Source organism: Mustela nigripes, chromosome 11, assembly GCF_022355385.1.
Source record: "Mustela nigripes isolate SB6536 chromosome 11, MUSNIG.SB6536, whole genome shotgun sequence".
In the NCBI taxonomy this organism is placed as follows: domain Eukaryota; kingdom Metazoa; phylum Chordata; class Mammalia; order Carnivora; family Mustelidae; genus Mustela; species Mustela nigripes.
Genome location: NC_081567.1, coordinates 11,198,263 through 11,206,592, shown reverse-complemented (window position 1 = coordinate 11,206,592; position 8,330 = coordinate 11,198,263). Strand labels below are relative to the sequence as shown.

The 8,330-nt window shown below is 51.0% G+C and overlaps 1 long non-coding RNA gene across 2 annotated transcripts; it reads right to left on the bottom strand.

The window, feature by feature from the left end:
• Positions 1-2,413: 2,413 nt before the first annotated feature.
• Positions 2,414-7,919, bottom strand: LOC132027165 (uncharacterized). Of its 2 annotated transcripts, none has more exons than XR_009407070.1 (3): positions 7,539-7,919; positions 6,533-6,675; positions 2,414-2,893 (listed from the first exon to the last, which is right to left on the bottom strand). It is a non-coding gene; the product is annotated as an uncharacterized LOC132027165 (long non-coding RNA). The 2 variants fall into 2 exon arrangements; XR_009407069.1 differs by lacking the exon at positions 2,414-2,893 and adding an exon at positions 5,096-5,178.
• Positions 7,920-8,330: the final 411 nt, after the last annotated feature.

The following is an 8,330-nucleotide window of genomic DNA, read 5'->3' as shown; positions in this document are numbered from 1 at the left end:
TCCCAGCTTCCCACCTTCTCTCCTCCTAGACACAGGTAGTAATTCCTGGGGGGTAGGAACTGGACAGACACCAGGCATCCAGGACACCATATATGCAGCTCGAGAGTATCCTCCTTACTAGAGAGACAGCCTTTACAAACTTACAAGAAAAACACAGAGGTCCCGGTAGAAAAACAAAGGCAAAAATCATTCACAAAATATGAGTGACCCAGAAACCAAGCAAATGAACAGAGGGAAAAAAGAGACCAAAAACAAAAACAAACAAACCAGATTCAAATATAGAGAACAAGCTGGGGGTTGCTAGAGGAGACGTGACAGGGATCGATGTAATTTATAGAACTGAGTGATGGCCTTTAATAATGGTCCCCTGAGTAATGCGCAGAATTGTCGAATTATTAAATATTCATCATATTATTATACTGTATGCCTGAAACTCATATAACATATACATTTAATTATGGTTGAAATTTTAAAAATTTAAAGATTTTATTTGTTTGAGAGAGAGAGCACACTGAGAGAGAGAGTCATGCAGAGCGCAGGCACATGTGCACCGAGGGGGAGGGGCCGAGGGAGAGGGACGTGGGACTCGACCCCAGGACCCCGGGATCATGACCTGAGCTGAAGGCAGAGGCTTAACCAACTGAGCCACCCAGGCACCCCACCCCTGCGCCAAAAAATAAATGTTTAAAATGCAGATTAAAACAAGCATGAGATACTATTTTGCGCCCATTTAACAATGGAGTCGCTGTAACTCAGAAGTTGGTGAATGCCTGTTCACGATCAGGTGAGCTGGTAGGAGTAGATACGGGTATTAGCCTCCCAGGAACAAGCTCAGGGCCCAGGACAAGGGTCCGATCGGAGGCCTATGTGTCATGCGTCTACGTATGTAAGAGTCACAAAGAAGCTAATACACTGGGAAATATTTTCAGTCTTCCTGCCTTCACCAATACACCTTCCTAATGAGTTGGGTGAACCTACCATTCCTGGATTTCCAAGACTTCCTTCAAGAACTCGGTAGAGGGAGAGTGAGCTGTAGGCTCCTGGTGCCTGGCCTTCCTCCTTTTCCTGCCCCCGTTCTATCTCCACTGTAAGGGGCATTGTGCACACATATGTGGACACGCTGAGGGTATGTTCAGGATCTTTCCAGGTGCCTCCCCACTCCCCCACCAGCAGATCAGGGGTAAGGACACTGCAGCTCAGGTCTGCTTTTGAGAAAATGGTCCCCAGGGAGGAGACTCCATAACCCTGGAGGCAGGTCTGGGAAACTGAGGCAGGCAATGCCAGGAATCCACGTGCTTGGGCCATGATCTAGGGCATCAAGGGTCATGGATTCCCCATGGGTTATCCCGTCAGCCCTTACAACCCTTAGGTTATGGAAAATACCGTGGCTCAAGGAAGGCCAAAAAGGGGCCTGGGAAAGTCTGGGACCAGGGTGGGGGCTCTTCTTGCCAAGATCAGTAGCAATAGGTACACTCTTTCTAGGAAACAACTAAACAATATGCCTCAAAAATGTTAAAATATGAATATGCCTTGACCCAGACGCCCAGTCTTTGATTAGAACTCAATACAAAACAAAAGGTGAATTAATGTTTACATATAAAACATTGATAGCATTATATATCATAACCCCCCCCCCAAAAAAAACCCTACAGCTGACATGTCTAACAATAAATCGGTTACCAAATCACTAGGGTACCATCCAAATAAGGCTTACGACGTCCAGTGTCAAAAACAATACAGTATTTAATACATAACGTTAAGTGAAATATTTAAGTAAAGCGTTTTTATACGTAACAGCAGATGGAAAAAAAAATCAAGATGTGAAATTTTCCAGACATGCTCACTTGCAGTGTAGAAAAATATTTAAATGTAAATATGTCAGAATAGAATATTAAATGCTGTTGATGAGTGAGTAGGGATGAGGGAATGCATTCCAGGTAATATTTTTCTCTTAATGTTGGCCTTTTGGAAAGTTTTCTAAGTAACAGCTTATTAGTTTTAGTCTCATTAAAAAAAAAAAAAAATTAGGGCTCCTGGATGACTCAGTTGGTTGGGCGTCTGCCTTCAGCTCAGGTCATGATCCCAGGGTCTTGGGATCGAGTCCCACATTGGGCTCCCTGCTTGGCAGAGGGCCTGCTTCTCTCTCTCCCTCTGCTGTTTCCCTGCCTGTGTTCTCTCTCTCTCTCTCTGCCAAGTGGGTAAATAAAATCTTAAAAAAAAAAAAAAAGAATGTACAAATTATTTTAGATGTTTTGATATAAGGCTTAAATACACAATGTAAGTCGTTGTGATGACTTTAGACTTCAGTTTGGAACTGGGCTCATAGGTGCTTCTTACATTGTTAAACATAAGTTCGTACAGTGGCAAAGTAAGCAAGAATCATGGTTTTCAGAGAGAAGAGCTCGAGGTGAGATCTGACTGATCTCCTTCTGGACAGCTGAGGTCCAGATTTCATGATAAAAAGAAATACTGAATTTATTAAAAATAAAGATATATAGAAATGTGGGGACAAAAAGTAAAGGAGAAATGAAGTTTTGCTGACTGTACGGTAAACGGCGCCGACTGGAGGTTTTTTCCCGGAGCCTGCTGGCAGGCGGAACAAAGCAAGGCCGGCACCGACTCTGCTCTCTGTCTGTAATCAGCGTTGACCAGACGGAGGTCGCTTGGCACGATATTGTGATCTGTCTTTTACTGCCGCCCTGCCTTTCTGGAAGGCGTTCTTATCTCTCTGTTTCTGGTCCAGTTTATGAGAGGGGCACAATCAAAACAGGTTGAACTCGGCTCTCTCTGACATTTCCTATACCTGCGTGTAAGCTGTTGAGTCAAGACATTTCTCTGCCCTTCCGGGGTCCCAGGAAGACTCCGTGTTGCCTTGAATGGTGCTTTGTGGCTGCTGGAGAGAGAAAAAAAAAAAATGTTTGTCCCTTCTTTGAAGGTGGGTACCTAGAAAAGCTGACAGGACAAACTGAATGGGGAAAATCAAGACGGCATAGGATTTCTGTGGGGAAGAGTTTTCAGGAGGAATTCTTCTGACTATGGTGCATGGGGGTGTGCGGAGTTCTGGGGTCCCCAAGACCACCAGTGCTTGAGACATTGAAGGCAAGTTCAAGGTCCCCAAGTCTACCTTCAGGTTTGGTAATCGTCTAGAAGGACTCGCAGTCCCTGACAGCCACAAGATACGATGCTACAATTTATTATGGAAAAAGGATAAAGACTAAAATCACCCTGTAGGCCAGAGTGCCAGCAAGTTCCACATGTGGAGCTTCTGGTGGTCACCACTCAGTAGAATCATGGACAACAGTCTCTTCTCCCAGCAACGTGTGACAATATGCGTCCAGTGTTGCCAGCTGGGGAAGCTCACCCAAGCCTTGAAGCCCAGAGCTTTGATGGGGCTTCCTCATGTCAGCAGGTGTGACCACCCCACGTGGCTTGACCATAGTCTGGGGCTCCGCTACTCAGATTCTCTAAAGCCAACCCAGGTATGAGGTGGTTTTGGACCATCCCATGCTTTAGGGACTCCCCATGGCTGTGCCCCTTCCTCATCCCTTGCCAGTGAGAACAACCCAGTCTCGAAACAGCACAGGCCTATGGGAGCAGCGTCTCTAGATAGTAGAGTCGCAACAGTCCTCCTTTGGAGAGCAGTTTCTGAGACAGAGTCACTCGTGCGCCATATTTGTTGAGGGGCACCTGCGGGTGAGAGATGGGTAGCCCCACAAATGGCCATCTTATGTCCCTGGAACCTGTGACTATATTACCTTACATGGTAAAAGGGACTTTGCAGCCGGGAATGAGTTACGGATCTTAACACGGGGAGGTCGGCCTGGATTATCGGGGTGATCAATACTATCAAAAGGGTTCATAGAGTAGCGAAGGTCAGAGGTCAGGGGGTCGGAACAAGAAGGAGGAAATGTAGCAGTAAAAGGAGAGGTCTTCGAGGGAAGTTCGAAGATGCCTGTGACAGTGTTGGCTTTGAACATAGAGGAAGAGGTCACGAGTCAAGGAAGAAGCCCGTCTTAAGAAGCGGGAAGAACCAGAGAAACGTTCTCCCACAGAGCCCTCAGAGAGCCTGCAGCCCTACCGATGTCTTCACTTTAGCCTGGGGAAGCTTGTGACCTCCAGATCTACAGGACAATGCCTTTGTGTTTGTTTGAAGCCACCAAAGTTTGTGGTCATGGGTTACAAGGGTCCTTGGAAACCAATACAGTGTCCAGGCGAGTCTAGCAGTGATGCTGGTGTCTCAAGGACAGCCTTGACCAATGGTCCAGGGAGCTCTGGAGTGAGCGAAACCTTCAGAGCTGCGGGGCCCAGATGGCCAGGCCTTCACAGCCCTTCGTATGCCCGACAGTGCTGTGCTGGAGTCGACGGGGAAGTGGCCGCCCGCCCAGTGAGGGCCGCCTGCCAGCAGCGTCTCCCATTTACCTAAAGGGACCCACTGTGTGCACATCATTATGTCCACACAGTCACCCTGTTTCCCTCTGGCCCCCGTGCTTAGGTCAGAAGGAGCAGAAAGCAGACATGTCCCCTGGTTTTCTTTCGCGGGGCAATAGCATTTTCATCACAGTTCCAGTAGAAGGTTCCAGAAGAAGGGAAGCCTTCGTGTGTGAGGCTAATTAATCCATGCAGGCAACAGAAGAGGAAGGCTGTTGGCTTACTCCAAATGTGTGGCTCTTCTGTTTGTAGGTTTGCTGACGGTTCCCAAGGGCCCAGGGGGCTGCCAGGATAGAACCCTCAGGACAAGGCACATGGCCTGGCACAGGGATGTGGCCGGGGGAGGCTAAAATAGTAATAGTAACCGCCAACACTTGGTTATTGATGATCATGACCTGTTCTAAGTGCTTTACAACTTTGCCACCTGGGACGCACAGTCTGCAGCTGGCCGCACCTGGGAGCTCCCCAGGAAACGCAGACCCCGAGGCCTCACCCCAGACTAGCAAATGAAAGAGCATTTTAGCAAGATCCCCAGGTCATTTAGAAGCAGGTACAAGTCTGCAGTGGACTGCTTTCCTTGCATGAACTCTTTGCCTTCTCCCGGAAAGCCTTAGGAGGGAGCTGCGATTATTCCCGCTTTAGAGATGATGGCGTTTGGGCACGGAGGGATTAAGTGATCTGCCCGGGCTGGTGAGGGCTGAGCCAGCATTGAATTGAGGTCGTCTGTTGCAGATCTGAGACCTGAAGCTCCTGAGGAAAGAAAGAAAAAAAAAAAAAAAAAGTGACTTTGGTATTACCCAGAGCTAGATTCAGCTCTCAGGTCCTTCTTCCTGGCTGTGTGACTCTGGACAGGTCACTTCACCTCTCTGGGCTGCTATTCCCCCATCAGTAAAGCAGGACAAGGACAGCGTGTACTTCACAGGGCGTTTGTGAGGCAAGAGAAGAAAACGCACATGAAGACTTAGCAGTTCGCGTCCGTTCCTGTTAGGATCGCTGTCAGTTTCACTGTCTTCCTTGTCATTGGGGCTGTCCTGATGGTCATCGCCGTCAGACTGCCAGGAGGAGGACCCAGGTTCACGGGGACAGGACCCACGGGAACTCAGCAGGGAGTCACCCGACTGGAGTGTCACGTTGGTGCTGACCAGTGACCTTGATGCGCTAACCACAGACCCAATTTTTTTTTTAACCTCCCGAAGCCCCTGCGAGGTTTGTGGCTCCTGATCTGTCGAGAGCCACGACTCCGTATCTTCCTGGGAGAGTTAACTCCAGGGCAGTGTTCTCCCCCCAAGTGGTGGTTGCCGTGGAAACAGGGGCCCCTCGGGGACCAGGACAACACCGGCAGAGACCTGACTCTTCATCTCCTGGAAAATAATTGTCCAGTGTTTCCTGTGCCTGTTATTCCCAGGTGACACTGGCCAAGAGAGCGCACGCTGCGGGGATTCCCCACCCCCACCCCGAGCATCACCTCTTCTTTCTGGCTCTTGCAAGGAGTGTGTCTTCTGGCTTGTGTTTGGGTCTCTGCCTTGGTGCTCACAGGCCGGGTCGCAGGCGGCACGGACTCTTCGAGGATGATTTCATTTTCCAAGCCTTGCATTATCTTGAAGCTCCTTGCCGATGTCCTTTTAATTTCTGAGACTCCTCCCTTGAACACTGCCCTCCCTTATTTAAAAGAAAGCCAGAATCCTCAAGGCTCTGTCTGCCGCAAAAGAAACTCTCAAGGAAGGAGGCCACCGCTGTCCGCATCGCTCTGTTTCCTAAAGTCTGTCTTCCCTGCGGGTGGAAGGGGTCTGTGTGGGTCCCCAGAGTGCCCCCCACACTTCCCCTTGAGCGAGCCGCAGCCGTTGTAATCCATCCATATGTGGGTGCGTGTGTGTGTGTCGGGGTGAGGGGGGTGGACAGCAATAGCGTTCCCTGGTTTTCCTTATCACAGCCAGGACGGCCCAAGATACTAAAAAGAACCTCACAAAATGGCAAGGAAAAGCAAAAGAGAAACAAAGAAAAATAACAGAGGCATGAAAACAGCCCAGAACGCTGGGACAGGTGTCTAGGCTCTACTCCCAGAGCTCTCGTCCCTCCGGGTGGGCCCCTCCTGTGGGTCCTTTACCTTCCAAAGTCCGGCGTCCTCCCTCTGCTGTGACCGCCGCGCAAGGAGCTGGTTACCCGGTCGCTTCTTGAAGCAAAGGCCAAGAAGAAAGGTTCTGACTCTGCTGCGCCCACCCATTTCCCACCAAGAAGGAAGAGAGCATTCTAGAAGAGAGCAGGATGTAAGAGAAAAGATTGCATCTTACCCTCTTACCATCTGGCCCTCTCAAATATTTCTATAGATGTGACTTACGTTTGTGGTTAGTCAGAATAAACGCCGAAGAGCCGTTTGACTGTCCTGACCATCCTCACATCCTCTAGAATCTTCTCTGCTTAGAAATCAACCAGACTTCGCCCATCCCTTTCTCTGTTTCTTGCTTCCTCGCCCCCCGTCAGTCCATACAGTAAATAGAGTTTCAGGGCCCCTGCGTGGCTCCCTCTGTCTAGCGTCCGACTCTCAGTCAAGGCTGAGGTCATGATCTCAGGGTCGTGGGATCGAGCCCCGTGCTGGGCTCCGTGCTGGGCGCGGAGCCTGCTTAAAGTTCTCTCTCTCCCCCTCTCCCTCTGTCCCTTCCCACCTCTAAAAAAATCGTTTCAACGGTGTGCAAAGTGCCCTGGTAGGAGGCACCGTTTTGAAAATCTGTTGAATTTCAGCCCATTTTTCTGTTCCTAAAATGTGCTGGGCTGAATCGCACTCTACCTTGCGAAGACCGAAACCGCTCTGTAATTCCTCCCTCCCTTTCTTCTCCACAACCTCCCCAACGCCGGATGCGATGTGTTCCCAGTCTGTGTGGACACCTGCGTTCCTGGTAGCCTAGCCACGTGCCCCAGAATGGGTGTGCACGCGTGTGCCTGTGTTTGGAACGACTCCCCCCTTTTCTGTGTTCGTTTTAGGTCCACGGACCCAGACACCTTTTGGAGGTAGACTCGCCAAGCCTTTAGCAGCTCAGCAGCCCCCCACCCTCCCCCTGTCCCCCGCCGCCCACCCCTCGGGACACCCTGAGTCGTCCCCTGGAGAGGCAGCTTACGTAGATCCTGGGGGCTGGCGGGGAGCTGAGCGGGTGCCTGAGCGGGTGAGAGCACAGCTGTTCTCGTGATGCTCCAGGACAGGCCGTGCGCCGCGGGGACCTCTTTTCCAGCCAGCTGATGGGAGGGAGGCAGCAGATGGCATCCCGGCTTCTCTGCGGAAACCCTCCCCCAAACGGAGCGGCACCGAGGCCCGCGCCTTCGCTCCCCTCACTGTCCTGGGGACTCTGTTCCTATTAAACAAAGCTTCCTGCCAGCTTTTCCTTCCGAGCAGGCGCAGGAGGGGCTCTCAGGGAAGCCACGGCCAGAAAACCGCCGTTCCGCTCCCCAGCAGCCCGCGTGGCTTCCCTGCATCCTTCTCCTTAACGGCTCTGCCCGGCGACATCCGTCCGAGACATTCACGGCGTCGGCCGCACAAGCCGCCTGGATGCCAGGAGCCAAGAGCCCGCAGGATAGTGAGAACCATTTGCTTTTAGGCACTGCCTCTCTTTCTGGGCTCTCCAAGGACCTTTCGGACAATTAAGTGTTTCTGTTGTAAGTGGGGAAACTGAGGACCCCAGGAAGTTGAGCCTTTTCCTCCGAGACACGGGGCTGATGACGCCCAGAACCCAGCCCAGCTGCTCTTCCCCTTTGCGAGCCTTCCCAAAGGACACAACGAGGCTGTCGCGGGATCACGGAGCTCATGTGCTTCTCCCGTCCTCGACGGCCCTTCTTCCCCGACCTGCTCCTCCTCATCTTCCCAGGGGTCTGCATCGCGCTGAGCACCCAGGGTCCCACTCCCATGCGATTCCGAG